This window comes from Macaca fascicularis, chromosome 3, assembly GCF_037993035.2.
Source record: "Macaca fascicularis isolate 582-1 chromosome 3, T2T-MFA8v1.1".
Taxonomy (NCBI): domain Eukaryota; kingdom Metazoa; phylum Chordata; class Mammalia; order Primates; family Cercopithecidae; genus Macaca; species Macaca fascicularis.
The window spans coordinates 76,689,067-76,709,861 of record NC_088377.1 but is presented as its reverse complement, the minus strand read 5'-3'; the positions used below and the strand labels follow the sequence as shown (position 1 = coordinate 76,709,861).

General features: G+C 37.4%; 1 pseudogene; it reads right to left on the bottom strand.

Moving 5' to 3' along the window:
- Positions 1-3,690: 3,690 nt before the first annotated feature.
- Positions 3,691-3,844, bottom strand: LOC123572706 (U1 spliceosomal RNA; annotated as a pseudogene).
- Positions 3,845-20,795: the final 16,951 nt, after the last annotated feature.

The window sequence follows — 20,795 nt, the reverse complement described above, 5'->3', positions numbered from 1 at the left end:
TAAACTATTTTGGAGTTCTTTGAGAATCTAAGAATTGCTGTATGCAGTTAGAGTATATGTATGGCAGTTCTTGGAGTTCTCAAAGAGTGTGTGTGTGTGCATGTGTGTGTGTATAGCAGTTCTTTGAGAGCTCAAATATATATATAGAATATATATATAAAAAACAGTTGGAGTATATGTATACACACATAGAATATATATATTCTATGTACAGAGAATTACATATGATGTAAGCATAAGTATATATATATAATTATGTGTATATAAGTTATAGGCATATATACATATAATTACATATTCTATAAAGTTATATATTATATTATGTAAAAGTTTCATTAGAATCATTACTATAACTTACCTGAACACATATGACATGTGTGACTGAAAATAGTTCACCTCCATGGCAAATGTGGCACACATGATGGACAGGGGGAGAATAGAACTCCACTGTCCCTCACCTGTGATCTATCCTGCCTCTTTGTAATCTTGACATTAACCTTACTTGCTAAATTGGGGGGAAAAATGGCACTTCAGGTTATCCTCTCTTTAGGAGTTTTCCACCCAAAAAGGAGGCTTCAAATATCAATTGGCTGACATACTCTAATGGCTGCTATTTCCTAGGCAGATACCGCTGAATTTTACAAAATTACCCTGACTCTACATCTGAGTCTCCTATCCATAATGATTTTTAAGCCATTGATTTTGAGCTATCCATTTTGATTTTGATGGAAGTGAGCTCAACTTGAAAGGGATGTTGACAAGCAATAGAATAGGAGAGCGCTTTTATCCACATATACTAAATAAATCACTGGAATTGAACTTGAGCTGAACTCTAACGAATGTTCATCTGATTCTCAAAGGAACTATGTTGAATCATGATGCCACAGAATAATAACTTCTACAAGAATCTCAGTTCTCTGGCGTCGGTGTGTTGTCCTGCAGCTTTAGGCATCTGCAGAGGTAGGCTTCGGAAGGAGGACTAGTGCAGAACCACGGACCCGTTTCACCCACTACATGAAGCCATCCCATTGACAATAACATTCCCAAAAGAAACGCTCGTGGATGTGTCTGAGCCAGGCACTGGAATGATGTTTTGGATAATTATGATAATGTTATTTTTTTTTCTAAAAGAGTTGTTTCTAAGCTTTTTTTTGTATTTAAGTTAGTAAACATAAAATTTATATCTGCATTTTCTATTAGATATTAAATTCATTGGTGGCAGTAACCATATTATTTCAAAGAAAAAGTACCCTCCCAGGCAAGGCTCTTGTGGCGGAGGAGTGGTTGGGCATGGTAGTGGGGTTCTTCCTGTGAGCCACTGTTGCATGCTGAAATTCGTAGACGAAACTCAAATGTCTGTCAAGCATGCTCATAATTATATTTTAAGGTACAGTTCTGAGGTTTTCATATCACATTTTTAGGACCGCCTATTAATCTTTCTGCTTCATAATGCTACTGAAACAGTTTGTACCTTTTTTTTTTCTTTCTTTTTTTTTTTTTTTTAAATTGAGATGGAGCCTTGCTCTGTCGCCCAGGCTGGAGTGCAGTGGTGTGATCTCGGCTCACTGCAAGCTCCGCCTCCCAGGTTCATGCCATTCTCCTGCCTCTGCCTCCCAAGTAGCAGGGACTACAGGGGCCCGCCATCGCACCCACCTATTTTTTTAATATATATTTTTGGGAGAGACAGTGTTTCACTGAGTTAGCGAGTTAGGTCTCAATCTCCTGACCTTGTGATCCGCCCACCTAGGCCTCCCAAAGTGCTGGAATTACAGGCGTGAGCCACTGAGCCTGGCCTGAAACAGTTTGTATCTTATAATTTTAGTTTGAATAGTTAGACTTTAAAAGTCTTTTCTTTTAATTCTGCAACAAAATACCCTTTGGCAATTGTGTAGAAAAACATAATCTAGTCAGGTGATAGCTGTATCAGTTTATAAATCTTAACAGAACACCCAGGAATACCATATTCAAAGAAGGGCCTCTGCATGTCTCCCTAGCATCACATTCTGTTTAAGTGAAGCAATGGACAAAACTTCCTTTCAACTCCCTTCTACATTAGCTCTGGCCACACTGGGCCATTTTTAAGAACTTTCTTTTCTCCCCACTGATTAGTGCCTATTATGGTTTTCTGGACAAGAGCAACTTTGTTTATACTACTCAAAATATTGCCTTCATACAAATCTCCACCCCTTTACCCAAGTCCCCTGGTAGCCCATGTGGCTTCACACAGAGGGTCGTCTCACCCTGCCCTGCTTTTCCCCACACCCACCCAGCTGCAAGAAACACATGGACTCACCCTCCACGCCCTGTCCAAGTTCAGGCAGCCGAGTCCTCAGGCTGTCCTGGTGCCTCCTCAGTGTGTTCTAAGAGCACAGCTACAAAGACCCATCAAACTCATCAACGTCAGGGCATTCAGGACAAAAAGCTAAAGCCTGTGGCAGATTTTTTTCATTCTGGGTATTATGGTCTTATAGAAAACTCAAGGTTAATGTTTGAAAATTTGTTTGAACTAAAACAAAAATAGAAAATTTAAGAAATAATTTTTAAATAGATATTCAGTTGTACTATTTCTTTCAGCTTTAAGAACCCAAGTATGGGCCCAGTGAAAGGTAATTAACGTAAGTTTGAGATGAGTTTTAGGGAAAAACTTCCCCCTGCATTTAGGGAACATGTGCACTGACTGGGTATTTGGTTATGCTGAGGAATTATTGTTATACTTTTCAGAATGATAATGATATAACAGTAATGTTCAGCAAAAATAATCTATCTTTTAGATATACATAATGTAATGCCTGCAGAAAAATAGAATTACATGCGCAGAGTTGTAGAGTTCACTGTAAAATAATCAAAGGATAGGAATAGGACCAGGATTTAGACAAAATCCAACAGCACAATATGTGGCTAAATTTTTCTAAATGTAAATAGATTTTTAAAATTTCAAAGTTTCTCTTAAATATGACCAGCCAAAGAGAGTATTAGAAGGAAAAATTACAGGCTTATTTCATGGATGAACTAAAACTTTTGTAATCTAATTAATTAAATACAAACTAATAGCAAACATTATTAATCAATGTGTAAAAAGCTTAATATGTCATCCGTTATCTCTATTTTATGATTCTATGTTTCATCTGTTTCCAGGCATAAAACCCTCCCACCCCTTCTTCTATGTGATGATTTGACCTGAAGTTAATTTTGTAACTCTGCTCCCTGGTAAATTGATATAGTGGTATGTCAGATACGCAGCTAGGCCACATGACTCCTAGTGAATATCACCCTTGAGCGGTAGGTTGAACCTGGACAGGGAGAACCATGATGGCAGCTGTGTCCCTGGGCTTCCCTGAGGGCAGCGACTCTTGGAACTGGCTGATCCCTTCTGGGAACACTGGTAATTATACCTATGGACCTATAAGCCTGTGCACAGAGCTACTGGCACTTTGGGGAATGAGAGTTTTAGCCAACGTGACTCCCACATCTCTTTTCCCCATCTGAATCTCATTTTCTTGGCCCTAAACTATACTGCTCTGTGAACTGTGCAAGGTCTTCTCATAACAACTATGGCTTTTATTTCATTTGGCTTAAGAAAACAGAGTATGTTGGACTTATAAATTATATGTGTGCAACAACCAACGCCTACTTCACCATTATTTTATTTATTTATTTATTTATTTATTTATTTATTTATTTATTTATTTTTGCGAATGCAGTTCCTCACTACCACAAATCATGCAGTCGAGTTTCCCACATTTGGGGACATCACAGGGGTCAGCACATCCAGAGTGCAATGGATAAGGCTTGCCTTGGGAAAACCATCTTCATGGCCATGGTATCTCCCCTGCCAGGTAAGTATGCTTCACCATTTTCTTAATTTAGCAAAAATATTGTTCTACCATGATGTTTATTCTTGAACTTTTTAGGTAAATTTAATGTAAATTTCACAAAATATCTTATATTGTGCCTTTGACTGAATGAATTTCCAAAATAGACCTTTTATTTCATAAATGGAATAAAAAATATTTGAACTAATTTTGAAATTAACTGAGCTTATTTTCTGTTTGAAGGAACTGATGACACTAATTTATACCTGGCAGTATTTAACTATTAGCAAAAGTTTTCTCTTATAACAGAATGAAGATAACACAGAAAGTGACAATGTCAAGTCAGACCCATAGGGCTCAGAGATTTTACTCAATAGCAAAATTTATTAATTCAAGGAAAAAGATCACTGTAAGGCACAGGTGAAGCTCTGTGACCCACTCAGGTACTCACTGTACTTCTTCACTGTGTGCCAGAAATAAGAGCCTCTCCGTGAGCTCTTGCCCTCAGCCTTTAACTGCTTGCCAATGGTCACCAGTTGCTGGTGGTGAGCTCCCTGCTGATGTACTGTTTCTTTGCTAAGCATAGGAGATGACTTCAGGGTCATGAAAAATCTTTGCAGAAGGGATGAGTGCATTTAAGGAAATTGTGACCAGCTACTGACATCCACAAGTCTGGTTGCTCAAGGTGCTATCTGAGACTGAACAAACACAGACTTTTCTTCTTGGTTCTCTGAAACTCCTCCAACTTACTCTCTAGCTGTACAAAATCTCTGTGCTGCTTCTTTCTGTTAAGGCAGATTTGTGAGATCTTGCCTCCTCCCACCATCTTCTTGCTTTGGCCAAATTGAATAAACATTTTTTTCCAAGCACCTATATGTCAGTGCGTTTGCATCAGCTGTACATTGGGTACAAAAGCTTGAACTTGGGGTTTTACAACACCTGGATAGATTCTCCTGAGGACGTTGATTTTACAAACAGCTACCCTCTTTCCTGCAGCTCTCAGGGCTTGCAGAAGCAGCCCATTCTTCCCTGGTGAAAGCTAGGACCGCCTTCAAACTGTAGGTCACAGCTGCAGAGGCCTCTACCCCACAAAGCATTAGGTGTCCTCCTGGAGAATGGCCCACTTCTTCCCAAAGCTGACAGGACCATAGCTAGAGGTAACACCCAGCATCAGCCGAGGCGGAGAATGACACACTTGAAACTGACTGTACATCAAAGGGGAAACTTACTGTTAGAGTGGACTTTAGAAGAGATGGCCACGATAGATTCATGTGGAAATGCTCCAGTTTCCTTGTGAAATGTTAGAAGAAAGGCTGACAATTGAGAAAAATGGGAATTCTGGAATGGACATATTGCATAAGACCAGAAAACTCACCTAAGTTTTGTGTTGTCTGGGAATGCCCAGAGGACACATTATTCACCAAGGTCATTAAGAATGCTTTGGAGAGGCAGGCACCGGAATCACTAACAAATTCGGTCATAACTGTCCTCTGCATGCCACAGCTGATAGTAAAAAAGGGAGTCACAGTTTTGGCCTCAAATATACATAAAGATACACTAAAGCATTAGAGATTAGGTGCAGCTCTTAACTGCTGGAATCCAGAAAGCAGCAATTACCACAGTGACCAGCAGGTTCTCTGCTTCCTTTTTAATTATATATATATATATATATATTTTCTGTTGAGTGTTTTGGATTCCTTGCACACTGGATATTAGTACCTTATCAGATAAATAGTTTGCAAATATTTTCTCCCATTCAAATTATCTCCTCACTCTGTTAATTATTTCCTTTGCTGTGCAGAAGGATTTCGTTGAATATAGTACCGGCTGGGTGCACCTTACAGGTGTGAGCACTTTGGGAGGCTGAGATGGGTGAATCACCTGAATCAGAGTTCGAGACCAGCCTGACAAACAAGATAAAGCCCCATTTCTACCAAAAACACAAAAATTAGCTGGGCGTGGTGGCAAGCACCTGTAATCCCAGCTACTTGGGAGGCTGAGATGGGAAAATTGCTTGAAGCTTGAACCCAGGAGGGAGAGGTTGCAGTGAGCTGAGATCGTGCCATTGCACTCCATCCTGTGTGATGGAGTGAGACTCCATCTCAAAAAAAAAAACCAAATATATAATATATATAATATATAATATAAAATCCCATTTGTCTATTATAGATCAAGAAATTGTTTCTATACACAGAAACATGGAGAAATCTTAGCAAAAAAATAGTGCTGAATGAAAAAAGTTGGGAATAGATAAAGGTCAGTACTACTCATGTAAATTTGGAATGCACATAAAGAGCAGTACATGTTTTATTGGAAAGGCTGAAATGAAATAGTAACATCAAACACCTTAGGAGGTTTGCATGGTGAGGAAAGGGATGCAGCTGAGAGAACAGAGGAAAAGGGAAAATGCAAATTAAGGAAATGGAGAGAAGTTCTTCATAGATAAGTGATGGGTGCTGCCTCTTCAGAGTGAAAGAAGTGATCATTGATCCTGTGTTTTAAGACAGAAACAAAACACAATTTGACTAAGTGGTGCGGTGAGGAGCTACTCAAACTCATAAGCCAGCTTGAAATTCATAGTAAAATTCATGATGATATATCATTCCACATCTGCCCAATTAGGGGAAAGGAAATAGTCTGACATTATCAAGTGGTGGTGAATATGTGGTAAATTGGCACTCACATACTCTGTTTTTAGTAAACGTAAATTTTATTTACTGGGTACTTTTAATTTAATTTAATAAGAATTTTCATTTTGAAAACAGTTTAGAGTAGAACAATTTTCTAGTTTCACTAGTAAAATAAATATGTGATTTCAATAAACATAGAAATATGCATAATCTTAGTCATTTTAACATTCATTTTTATTCTCAAAGTCTTCCCAACTGGAAGATACAGTATGTGGTCAATTTCACCTTGAGTTCTTAGGAAGGCATATGTGTTATTTGTCTCAGTTTTTTTTTTTTTTCTTTTTCTTGGTGGTTATCAAGGAATTGAAGGCACACTAGGAACATGTAGGAAAAGGTTGCAAAGGAGTTTGCAATTTACCTCGTGTATTAGTCAGGCTTCTTCAGGGATTGGCTCACCTCATGAAGGCTGAAAAATTCAGAGGTCTACAGTAGCAAGCTGGAGACCCGAGAAAGCTAGTGGTATAGTTCCAGTCTGAGTCCAAAGTCCTGAGAAATAAAAAGAGCCAAAGGTGTAAGTTCCAGTCTGAGGGCAAGAGAAGACTGATGTCTCAGCTCAGCATTCAGGCAAGCAAAGTTCTCTGTTATCCTGGCTTTTGTTCTAGTCAAACCTTCAATCGATTGGATGAAGCCCACATACTTTAGCTGCTGTGCCAAATTTATCTACTGATTCAAATGTTAATTTCATCCAGAAACACCCTTTGAGAAACACCCTATGTTTGACTGTGGCACCCTGTGGACCAGTCAAGTTGCCACATAAAATTAACCATGACAATGTCAAGTATTTGAAAATGTGCATATTTTATGACACAGAAAGTCTACTACTAGATTTATAACCTAGAATAACTCTCCCATATGTGCACCAAACAATTCAACTCCTCATCAACAGAAGAACAGATAACTACATTGAGATATTAATATACAATGGAATACTGTAGGCAGTGGAAATTAATAAACAGATGACCTCAACCAGCATGGTTGAATCTCAAGTACTAAATACTGGGAGAGAAGTCACAATACAAGGCATACAGAGTGTTTCCAAATTAAAAAAATACATATCAAAACAGGTGAAATTTTCCACACAAAGAGAGAAAGGGAATAATAATATAAAGAGATTTATTAGCAAAGCCAGTTCAGGAACAAGATCACCATGGTGAGAAAGGGAGAAGGATGACAGGAGTCCGGACAAGCTTAGATCCATGCGTAGAGCAGAGGCATGAGATATTTCTCAGCCTGAGGATCAGCAACATGTTGTTCTTTTATTATTCTTTAAAATATGCATCTGTTTTATTAGCCCTTATGAGCCTGTGCTATGTTATATAAAACTTTTACAAAATGGAATTTGGAATACCTTGTTAGATTATTTGTGGGGCTTTTTAAGAATCAAAACTTGTTAAAATCTTCATGTAATACTGTTCTGCTTATCTTTAAGGAATTTTATATCTGAGTGTCACTACAAGCAGGCTATTTACTAATAAGAACAAAATTAAGGCTTAGTGTGGGCAGTGTCTGTTACTCATTTCTATGATGAAAATCCTCAGGTAACTCTGATCCTGGCCTCTAATCTGCTGGAGGAAAAAACTAGAATGGTGAGATCTTCAGTACTGCTTCCTCCAGTGCAAACACTATGCACTGAAATTACATTACTCTTCCCATTCTAACTACTTCAACATATGGTCACTTTCCACCTATATGATGTTAAAACATGAAATCTCACACAAGAGAGTGGGAATGGACCCTACATAACATTCTTCTAAAAGGCTAGAACAAGCTGCGGTCCACCAGTGACTAAATGGCAAAGGTGCTTTGTCAAAGAGAGAAAGAAGTCCTTTCACTTCGCCAATATTCTCAACTTCACATAAACTATATCTTCGCACAAGGACTTTCTTAGTTATTTTAAGGACCATTATTAGAGATTTATTAGGCATGATAGGAGTGGTATTGATTAAAATGGAAACACATGTTTAGAAATGCAGACTTTTTTTAAAACCAGAGGTCATTTGAAAGACATGGAATAATATGTTATAATACACAAAAATATATATGTAAAATCGTTATATTCTGTATATCCTATATTTCATTATACATTCTCTAGAATCTGTTGCAATAGAAATATATTTGGATAACTCTATAGAATATATCTTATAAAAGCCATTGTAGGAAGATAAACACATCTGAGGCCACAGGATACATTTTAGAAATTCTAAGTAAGTGTAAATATAAAAGTCTATTATGGGCTTAGCACCTGAACATTTTAGATCACGAGAAGGAACAACTGCATGTTTACTGGGCAATTCTAAATTATATCCACTGATGTTTTGGCCCTTTTCCCATTGAGAGGCAGGGTCTAGGTTACTGGACCAATAGAACAAAGAATTGACATTGACATTTTCCAGTCCTGGCCCTGAAGACCTGGCAGCTTCCACTTTCACTCTAGATATGCTTCTTTGACTCCCAGCCACCTTGCCAAGGGCAGCCCCGTGTGCCTGGGAAGAGACCAGATCAGGATTCAGAGCTGTGTCTCTCAAGTTCCACATGTACCTTTACTTCTTAGTCCTACTCTGTCTTTCTTCTGAGCTACAGTTCCTCTACTTGAACCAAAACTCAAAATGACTAAAATCGAACTCACTAACTTGTTTTATTCTTTCCCTTGTAGAATCTAACGTTGTGATCGACACCATCATCCAGCCCATCGTTCAAATCTGAAACTCTGGAGATGTTGTCAACTACTACTCATTCAATTTCACCATCCAATCAGTCACGGACTTTAACTTCCTCCACATGGCCCAAATCTCTCCTTGCCTCTCTCTTCCAGTTTTGTCTTTATTCTCATTGTTCTGTAATTATACATTTTTTTCTACTGATTTCTAGAGTGAAAAACTGCTGGATTCATTTCCATTGTTAACATTCTTCCATGTTTGTGTGTCTTTCAGGATAACAACCAAATCTTCTCAGAACAGGACTATCAAGCAGTATGATGTCAAAGGGATCTGAGATCAAAGCTTTGTTCTAGATAACAGACAAGATTAGATCTTGGCACTGTTAACACAAACGGAAGCTGATGAAAGAGAAATAATCTGAGGGAGGCATAAGATTGCAAAGAAGGGAAAACAATGCTAAAACGTTAAAGTATAAATAGCATTACTAATAAAGTCTATGAGGTGGTGGCCTAGCTCCAGATAGTCTTTTGTTTAGCAGAATACTTTGATGGACCAGTTTTTTAAGGGAAATTATATCGCAGAGCCTAATCAAAAGATGAATAAAGATATTACTTTCCAGAAGCCAAGTTTTGAATAGCTGGCCTTTGAGGGTGAGTTGTAAGCAGAGTAGAGAGGCTACACGGTGAGGTGAATGACAGGTGTGATCCTGGGAGGTGACTCATGAACTCATCCTGCAGGACCTGGAGAACACAGCCCTGTGAATGTCCAGTAAAAGGTACATGTGGGCACCTGGATCTGGCAATATGATTTTCCCTACACATACTGGCTTAGACCCTAAAAAGTATGTTGCAGTATCATTCAAGCAATAGTTTTAGATCTTTCATTCTATTAACCCCCAAAAATTGTTATTAGGCAGCTTAAGTGTGTGCAGCTCTGTGCTGGAAGCTTTGAAAAATGCCCAAAACAATACATTCATGGAATTTATGGACTTGCTGACCAGGAGTTCTCTATAACTTTTGTTAAAACCAACAATCTATGTTTCTAAGTATTTTCAGCCATTCCCATATTTGATTGACAACAGATATTATTCCTAGATGGTCATGAGTTAGGTGTCACATGGAAGAAAAATGCATTTGCATGAATATGACTGTATTTCATTAATAAATAATATTCATTAATGATACTATTAAAGTGACAAATATAATTTTTACTACATAAATTGCCTGTACATACACATAAAATACATGCATTAATACTTTTCAGTATATTGTGTGAAATATGCTTCTTTTACACAAATGTTTTAATCAATTTGGTTAATTTGACAAGTCTCAAAATATTAAGGAATGGACAATTTAGTTGAAAATACCTTTAGAAATTTGTAAAAACCAGCAAGATTCTTTTGCCTAGTGTGCCAGATTTTTCCAGTGCTGAATTTTAAAAGGTTGTTAAGGTTGCTATTAGATGAAGTTTCCTCACACTATCTAAAAATAGATTATCTACATTGCCTCTTCAAGTTCTGAACATATTATTTTCCCCCAAGAACTTAGAGGACAATCAAATTCAAATAAAAATTTTAAAAGCACATCAAAAATCATCTTCACATGTTCACTGATTCTCTTTGTTCTGAATAAAGGACATTCATGTCTATTACTTTGGCAGGGATTTTGAGAATAGCCTCTGAAACACTTCTTTTCAGAAATACACACACACACCCCTAGTATACTCACCCGCCTTTTTGCAATATATCTTGTCTTTTGCTTATCCATAGAGCTTTTCATTTTAACATCTCTGAAATAGAGATAAGGCACATAGTCAAGGGTGCCTGGCAATCACTCTTGGCAGGGGCGCATTTTCCACGTATGCTTACAACCTCTGAGACCCATGACCCAGGCTGTCCTCTTCCATGCCGTACTGCTAGGTAGGAACTGAGAAAGCTATGTGAAGAATGAGCAGGGCCAGTCCAGAAGGGCAGGCTGTCCTGTGCAAGAAGCGTGGTCTACAGGGAGCACTGCTTTGCATGGACCTCACTACACTCTGGGACTCAGCCACAGGGGGCAGTATACCTATTTCCCCCTCTAATACATACAACACAGCCTATTGGAGCATTTCCATAGTAGCCCCAAATGTCAAAAAACATCCTTTAATCTCTTTGATCTCTGAACTTAAATTTTGGTTTTACCTTAACTCTGTGATCTTGGCAAGTTACATAACCTTTTAGTCCAAATGATTGTTTATCCATAGAATGGCAGTAGTCATCCACTGTATGGAATTTTGTAAGATTTTTGGTACAATGCAGATTAAAATTTTTGCATAATGGCTGGATTATAGTAGGGGATAATATAAGCCAACTATTGTTATCATTTTTGTTGTTAGTTACCACTATAAAATCTATTTTTAATAATATCAAAAATTATATTGAACATTGCCTTTGATGACATCTGCTTTCAACACTTCTGATATGTCTTCGAACTCACTAATCATAAAAGATTTAACATTCCAGAAGCCCATCAGCAGGATATATGAGTCTCTAAAATATACTTGAAATAATCTCCCCTCTAATGAGCCAAGTAAGAGTATTAGGAGTATTGTGATAAAGAATTGGCAAAAAGATTTATATCAAAGGGGAAGTTTGTATTTGACTGCTCAAATACAACGAACAAATGATCTATTTCTTTGATGTAATATGAAAAGTGGCCAGAGCCCTTTGAGGACAATGAAGAACAATGACCTCACCAATGTACATGCAGCCTATTCCCCAGTAATTAGACAAATCATACAGTTTTGTCGACTCTGCCTCATTTTTTTGCTTTGACATCAGAACTTGTTCCATGTCCAAGTTTCCAGATTTTTTTCAAACTTTCAAAACTGAACATTCAATATGTTCCTCCTGTGGTCTGTCCTAGCTGTCATAGAGTTCTTTACTTATCACATCAGCTGAAGAAGATCACACCATCGATGAAAGCAATCATACAACCAACATTGTGCCATAGAAATATTAATCTGACTTCTGCTTATTACATATGCCAGAGGGCAGAGATAATGGAAACAAGTATATAAGTTGGGATGTTATTTCAATAGTTTAGCTAATATGTATTGGACTTGCTACCATATTTAATATGATTGTTGAGAGATGGGCACAGGCATAAGAACTGCTTTCAGGAATAATAACTGATATGAGTTGATTTGATGATGGAAAAGTATAAAATCTAGTAGTCAAGTTTGGACAATGATACAGTTAATATAAAACACAATTTAGAATTGGTAACAAGTTTAATAGGTGTGGAATATTCTGAATTTATGATCAGGTTATCATAGAAATGAATAGGAAGTGATTAATATTGAGACTAGTACTTGAAAGAGAGAACAAATATGTAAGTTACTGGTAAAGAACTGTCCACATAGAGAGTGGTTCAGAAAAAGTAGACAGCACAACATCAAAGAAAGAAGGCTGAAAATGTACTTTCTAAGAAGTCTGGTGAAAGGAGCTAAAAGGAATACTCAAAAAGTGAGTGACAGAAACCTGGCTGTCCCATGTCCCATGTCCCATGTCATGTATATCAAAGAAAGGGCAGAGTTCAAAAGAAATATTCTGGCAATGGAGACTGTCATATAATGAAGATACAATGCAGTAAACTGAGGAATGGAAAAAGCCACTGGATGTATCTAATATGTTTACTAACAGGTTTTCTAGAGAACAGGTTTGGTAGCCAGGATTGAGCAAAAGCCTGGTTGAAAGGAGAAAAGGTGTAAAACTGGAGAAGGAGGTGGAAAATTAAAAGATAGAATTTGAAGGAGTTAAAAAAAATGCCACCCTAAAATATGATGCTTTGGTGTGTTGATTACTTGGAACTGAGGGAACTGAGGGCACTTGGGAAACAGCAAACACAGGTAGTGCAGGCAGAGGCTTTCTCTGGGCTCCGCTCATCTGTCCAAAGAAGGATCCTCCCAAAGGAGCTCAACTGTCATGAATACCATCCCTCGGCATTCAACCAGGAAAGATTAAAGGATCACGGGAGAGAACATTAGAAGTTCACCCCATGCCCATACAATCATATATTCCCCCTAAAGTTGCTGAGACTTTGTATCTGCATAACAGGACAACCTTTGTGTCCCATACCTTTCCTCCCTTCACCCTTCCATAACTTGTGTCACCACCACTCCCCAAGAACCCCACAATTTTATGCCTCTCAGCTCAGGATGCTATATAAGCTTCAATCATCTGATCATCTGACCATTCTTTGAGTTTCATATATTATGGGGTTCTCATGTGTACATAATTAAAATATTTTCCCTATTAATCTCTCCCTTGTTAATTTAATTTCAGTCCTGCCAAAGAACCTAGGATGGTAGAGGGAAAGCCATTTTTTGCTCCCATGCATACCTCCATAACGGTAAAAGTTATATATATTATAGAGCAAAATACAGTAGAAAGACATCTAGATAAAGAATAAAAGGCCAGAATAAGAGCGAAAGTCATGTTTTACAAAAGGAAATATGTGATAAAGTAAGATCTACAGAGGTTGGAGAGAATGTTATTTAGTAAATACTTTGTGGGTAACTTTTCAAAATAAAACCCTCAGATAAAAAATGCAAACATTAAATAATCAAATGGACAATTTTTATCATTTAAATTAAATACAATTACTGATATAGTTACATTTAAACCCATCATCTTACTACATATTTATTTCCTATGTTTTCATTTTACTTCCATTGTCCCACATGTTCTGGGTTTTTATTTTCTATTTTCTTCCTTCTTTTGATTAATTAATTACTTTTTGTAATTCAGTTAAAGTGTGTTGGCTTATTGGCTGCAACTCTTCACCGTTTTAGTATTTGCTGTAGTGTCTACAGCATACATCTTTAAGTTGCCTAAGTTACCACAGTCTACCACGGTCTTTCATGTTATATCCCAACAATTCCTAGAGTATAAGAAACTTACAGTTATGTACTTCCCATTTGTTATCTACATTCTTTGTGCTATTTTTTCATGTATTGTGCTTTTACCCAACATACACACACATGTATACACTTATATCTGTATATATTTGTACATACATATACATTTGCATGTGCTATAAATATTACAATATATTGTTATCAATTATACTTACATTCAATTTTATCTTAAAAAATTTAAATATGGCAAATCCTGTATATTTGCTCAGGTAGTTCATATTTCCGGTGTTTTTGCTTGTTTTCTTCTGTATTCTTATTTCAATTTTACACATTTTCCTTCTCTCTAGAAGATCTTCTTTCATATTTCAGATATGCAAGTCCATTTGTGACTAAGTCTTTCAAACACTTTGACTAAAAAAGTACGTATTTTACTTTAGTTTTGAAATATACTTTTGCTAAGTGTAAAACTTGAGGTTTATGGATTTATTTTTTTCTTTCAGTACATTAAAAATGCTTCTCCATTTTTTTTGTCTTTTGTACTTTTTACAGTGAGAAATCAGGCATTATCTTTTATCATTACTGCATACATACGAATAGCATATTTTATTTTTCTTGATAACATTTAATACTGTTTCTTTATCCCTGGTTTTGAGCAATTTGATTGTGATTTAAGTTGCTGTCATTTTCTTCATATTGCTTTTTCTTTGAGTTTATTTAGCGTTTGTGATCTGTGGATTTATAATTTTCATCAAATTTAGAAAATTGTCAGGAATTTTTTACAAATGTTTTATGTATCATTTTTTCCCTTCATTTTGGGGGCTCTCTTGATAAAAATTGATCAAGTAATTACAGTGCTTAATTTCTCACGGCCTCAATTGCTCTCTTTTTTATTTTTATTTTTATTGTTAAATTTTGAGTTGAATTGTTTTGTTCTCCTTGTGTGTCATTTTAGATAGGTTCTGTTGCTATATTTTTAACTTGATTAATTTTCTGCAATGTCTAATCTACTGTTAATACCAGAAGTGCATTATATTTTCAAAAATCTCAGACATGATAATTGTCTTCTCTTTGTCTTCATTTGGGTCTTTTTGTATGTTTGATAGTTCTACTTACCATTTTCAACATTTGCAACACAGCTATTTTAACTGTATTAACATCCTTCCGTGTTAATTTTAAAACCTATCCCAGTTTTGAGTCATACTGATTAATTTTCATTACTTTTTTTTTTATTATTATACTTTAAGTTTTAGTGTACATGTGCACAACGTGCAGGTTTGTTACATATGTATACATGTGCCATGTTGGTGTGCTGCACCCATTAACTCGTCATTTACATTAGGTATATCTCCTAATGCTATCCCTCCCCTCACCCCCTCCCCACAATAGGCCCCGGTGTGTGATGTTCCCCTTCCTGTGTCCAAGGGATCTCGTTGTTCACTATGAATAGTAATTTTACTTCTTTGTATATCTGTTAACTTTTAGTTGAATACAAGATATGGTGAGGTTTGTATTTCTATATGCTACATATGTTTGCATTCAAATAATTTTTCCTGTGGTTTGTAGTGGGATAAAGATGCATTGCTTGAGAGCAGTCTGATTCTTTCAGGTTTTACTCTTATAACTTGTTAGATAAGTCCAGAATAGTGCTCAGCCAAGGGTTGATCGAGTTCTATTTCTGGATCAAGGCTTCCTGCAGGCTATACCGCAGGCTTCATGACTGATGAAGTTTCCACCTGACTGAAGAACTGTCACTTCTCCGGTTTGGGGGTAGTTCTTTCTCTGGCCTCACGTAGTCTTCTCACAAGCATGTGCTTATCAGAACTTGGCTAAATAATCACGAGTACCCTCTTTAGTTCTCTAGTGTTCTGTCCTTGAGCAGTTTGTTCTTCTCCGGCACTGTGCCCAGCAAACCCTAACTGCATGGTCTTCCTGGCCTCTCAGCTCTAACTCCTCAACCTCAGGAGTCCACCAAGCTATGCATGGGTTCCTCAATTGTGATTTTAATTTTATGTGTCAACTCAACTAGACCGTAGTGCTCAGTTCTTTGGTCAAATTCTAGTGTAGATGTTCTTGTGAAAATATTCTGTAGACGTGATTAGCATTTACAAACACTTGATTGAAGCAAGGGAGATCACTGTTGATAATGTGGGTGGGCATCAGCCGATCAGTTGAAAGACTGAAGATGAAAACTAAAATTTTCAAAGAAGGAATTCTGCCTCAAGGCTGTAACATAAGAAATCCTTCCTGAGCTTCTAGCTTGCTAGCCAGTCTACAGATTTCAGACTTGCCAGCAGACCTCCACAACAACTGTATGAGCTACTGCCTTAAAACACAGACACACACACACACGCGTGCAGAGTTTTCATCCTATTGGCTCCGTCTCTATGTAGAACCCTAACTGATCCACTGATACATTATACTAATATTTTGCCCTGGAAGCTGTTTTTAAAACCAGACTTACCTCATTGTTTCTCATCTGTCAGGATTTCTATCCTTGTTGCCTTATGCCCAGTGTCTTAAAACCCATTGTTTCATAGACACTGCCATAGTTTGTTTGTTTCAGGTGAGAAGGTAAATCTGGTTTCTATTACTCCTTTTCCTGGAAGTGGAAGTCTTTAGTAATGTTCTCAGGTATCTCTTCCTCTAAGATGGCTTCACTCTCTTTGGGCCAAGCAACTACTTAACTCTGACTGACCTCTTTCCCTTTTACACCCTTTTATGCGTCCTCTGGATACTTCTTGCTCAGTGCTATTGAATTCCCTTTCATGGATAGGATTCTACTTCGCCCTTAACTTCAGCCTGAACTAGCCAACCCAGCTAACCTCTTAATTATAGTGTCTGTTCGCCCCCTCACTGGGGTAGTCTACTCTCCTGGAAAAACATATATTTTATAAGAATGATAAGCCCACATCCCCAAATGAGTTTGTGATCTGATTACCAGGACTTACAGATTTGGATTGCCAGGTAAAACCTTCATTTGTACATACATCTGCCAGAAATAAGTAGCGTTTACTTATCTCAGGGGACGTGTCAAGGTGCAAAAAGAGGGACTAGAACAGTGCGATGGTTTGACTGTTCATCCCCTCTGAAACTCATGTTGCAACGTTGTTCTCAGCTTTGCAGCGTTGAGAGGTGGGGCCTTTGAGAGGTGATTGGGTCATGAGGGCTGCCCTCATGAATGGATTAATCTATCCATGTATTAATGGATTAATGAATGAATGAGTTGTTATGGGAGTGGAAATAGTGACTTTATAAGAAGAGGAAGACAGACCTGAGTGAGCATGCTCAGACCCCTCACCATGTGATTCTCTGCATGGCCTTAGTATTCTGCAGAGGGGCCCCACCAGCAAGAAGGCCCTCATCAGATGTGATCCCTTGATCTTGGACCTCTCTGCCTTTGGTACTGTAAGAAATAAATTTTGTTTCTTGTAAGTTACCCCAGTTTCAGGTATTCCGTTATAAGCAACAGACAACAGACTATGATGAATACCATTTGTTTCTTCTGGCATTAACTCACAATGTCAGCTCAGGTTGTTCATTTTAGTCTTCTGAGTCTTGGTGTCTACCTGTCTTCTTTACCTTTATGGACTCTTATGAAAAGGCTATCTAACCATCAATCATCTATTTATCTAGCACCAAATATCTATATTTGTGTATCTTTCCATATTTAAATATCTAAAGGAAAAATTGTAGATTCCATTTGAAAAAGTCATCCACTAACATTTCAGCAGAGAGTTTAGGAAGGAACTCAAGAACACCTAAACAAAAAGAAACCTGAGGACCAGAGAGTAGCATGTTATAGCCAAATTCTGATTAAAATGTGTTCTTTGACATTTTGAGAGGTCTTTTGATTTCTAAGTAAACGTGTTTTGACTGACTTAGGTAGTCCTGTTGAACCTGTTAGGTAGTTTTGTCCCGTGTCCCGTCTATTAAAGCTTCAATTCTCTTTGATATTTGAGAGTGAATGGTGTAGCAATTTGTGCCATGACTAACAAGGCTGAATTACTTGTCAGCACTGCGGTGGGCACCTGTTTCCTAGTAATTCTTCATGGGTCAGGTATTGAGGTCAGTTCTGAAGAACTTGAGGAAATGAGAGTAAGTAAGGAGAGAAATGCTGGGTCAGACCTTACATTTAAAATTGTTTTTCATGGAGAAAAACTTGATCTTTATGAAGATGGAAGCAACTGTAAGTGTTTATGGAATGTCTAGAAAATTACTATGAGGTAACCCTAAGGTCAATGGAATGTATTAGAATATATCTGCTTCTAGAGAAAAAATAAAATAAGATAAATGCTTAGCCAGAAAAAGAAAACATGAGATCAAACTTCTGCATGTAATGTTTTAAAGAGATATGATTCATTTAAATAACTTTCCAAGCCTCTGTTATTTACAAGGCAAAAAAAAAAAAAGATCATTTGATTAAATTTAAATGGAAGTTTCTTTTGCTTTTCATGTTCATTACATACCAATTGTTGATGGTGTTCGACATATTTTATGTGCTTTCTATACCCCCCATTTGCAATACAAGGTGTCTTAGATACGATCAATAGGTTCAGTATATTGATGTCCTTTGAATGATACTGAGAGCACAGTTTTGTGTTTGTTTTCTGCCTAATCATTTTCAGAATCTGCTATAATGACACATACGGCAGGATCTATAATAAAGCAATTGTGTGTATATAGACAGAAACGAACCTAAAGTATAACTTTGTATTCATGGAAAAAAATTGATATTGGGTGGTGAATATTGCTAATTGCAATAATAAGTAAAACATTGAACGTATATGTAGTGGGCTGAGCAGTGTCCTCCTGAAATAAATACACATGTGTAATCTTATGTGACCTCATTTAGAAACAGGGTCTCTGCAAAAGTAATCAGTTAAGGTGAGGTCATACTGATTTAGAGTGGACCTTAAATCTAAAGAATGGTGTCCTCCTTATAAGAAGGAGGAGGATATACAGAGAAACACAGGGAAGAAGGCCAGATGACCACAGAGGCATGGGACAGACACTCTCCCAGAGCCTACAAAAGGAGCCAACCCTGCTGACACCGTGATTTCAGACTCCTGGCCCTCTGAACTGTGAGAGTACATTTCTGTTATTCTAAGTTTGTAGCCAATTGTTACAGCAGCCCTAGGAAACTAATACGGCATATTCTGATTACGCTTAAAATTCATTAAGTTAACTCTACCTCCATACATCCCCATACACTTTGTATAATCTAATTTTTAAATCAAGATAATATGATAGACTTTAAAAAAATAATCTTCCCAAGCTACCTAATTAATTTTCTCCCAATAACATTACTCAGCATAGTTTTGATTTCTAATGAAAAATATACAGCAGAGGATTATTTATAACGTGATGATTAACATCAGTGTCTTGCTAAGAGTATCTCACTCTTAAGAAAGAAGACCTGTCTTTCCGATGCAGTTTCAATGCAGTGCATGTGGTGGTGTGCCTCCCACCGCCCCCTGGAGGACAAAGCGCTCATAGCCCAAATGCCCAGAAGGTTGATCACAGGCAGTTCTCAGCTGAGACCCTCTCTGCAAATTCTCTTTGCCAAAGACAGCCACTTTGCCCCAAGGCCATGCATCCTTTTTGGGGTAGCGCACATAGGATGCCAAACAACATCAGGAGTAAAGGTCAGCCCCTTTGCTTTCATTAGGCAATGCTCTAGTGCTTTTCCAGTTAGACAGAGCCTACTGGGGTGGGTGGGTGTGACTGCTGAGGTCTTGTGAGAGTGTGAAAGCTTTCCACTTCCTCCTTTGCCCAATCCTCCTTGTTCTTTCATTACCCGAGATGTGTTCATCCCAAAAGAACCCCCAATACATTTCTTGCACACAAACATCAGTCTCACAGTTTTGCTTTCCCAGAAACCCTGAGTCACAGGAGAAATATCTTCAAGTCCAATTTAAGCCACCAGTTCCATCACACTTAGAAAAAGTTGATAGAATATTCTGCCACAGTTTTCTCCCCAACAAAAAGAAGTCGGTACTCCTGGTTATTTGGTTTAGATCTCCTATAGGTCTAAACTACTGAGCAATTCTATAGCTATTCCATATATTTGCTCCCAAATAGTACAAGCCCAATATAATGGCATATGTTGGTTATGAAATATGGAAGGGGTTGAGCTGCAGATGTGAATAATAGCACAGCAATACATATTTTCTGACCCACAGTCTGTTCAATATTTAGGTTTTTGCAAAATGAAAAGAGATAATAAACATGAGACAGGAAAAAGAGAGAAAGAGGGAAATGAAGAGACTGCTTTGAAAGAAAAACACTAATTTTTATTAACTTTGAATATCAATGCTATGGTCAAACTTTAGCAGTCCGTGTTAGCACATGGTAGGTATAACTCACCTGAAACAGAGCTTTTCTTTTCTTCCTAGTCTTCTCACTCTAATCTAAAAATTATGGGAAAAAAATGGACAAAGAAAGAAACAGAGATTTATTTCCTGCACACTCACTTTTATACTGTAACTGGAACATTCCAAACAAATACTGATTGCAAATTATATAAGGGATGCTGCATTTTGAAAGAAGTTATGACATCACCTCTTTTGTCCTATTTAGTACAAGTTTTGCAAGCTAAACTTGCCCTCTGAGTAGACTGTTGAACAGGCAAGTGAAGTAATTTGCTTGGTATAATCTTGGTGCTGAGGGAGATAACTCCCTCTGTATGATATTTGTATAACGAGTCTTATACCCACAATTAGCGTTAGGATGCCATC